Below are 426 nucleotides of genomic sequence, written 5' to 3' on the forward strand. Positions count from 1 at the left end.
TTCTTGCCACCTCTTCTTAATATCTTCTGTTTCTGTTAGGTCCATACCATTTCTGTCCTTTATCGAGCCATCTTTGCATGAAATGTTCCCTTGGTATCTCTAATTTTCTTGAAGAGATCTCCAGTATTCCAAAGCCTCAATCAATTCAGATAAAATTTGTTGAAACAAGGCTCTGTCCTTATGAGCGGCCAAAATATCATCTATATAATGAATCAAATATAAATCCTTATACTTTCTTCTAACATTTTGCACAGCTTGGTCTACAAATTTCTGACACGAGATGGGGCTATTTTTCATTCCCTCAGGCAAAACCTTTCATGGAAACCTTCTATAGGGCTGTTTAAAATTAGCTAAAGGGAAGATGAAGTCGCTCAGCTGTGTCCGACTCTTTGCGACCCCGTGGACTGTAGCCTACCAGGCTTCTCC

Source organism: Bison bison, unplaced genomic scaffold (genome assembly GCF_000754665.1).
Source record: "Bison bison bison isolate TAMUID 2011002044 unplaced genomic scaffold, Bison_UMD1.0 scf7180017847391, whole genome shotgun sequence".
Lineage (NCBI taxonomy): Eukaryota > Metazoa > Chordata > Mammalia > Artiodactyla > Bovidae > Bison > Bison bison.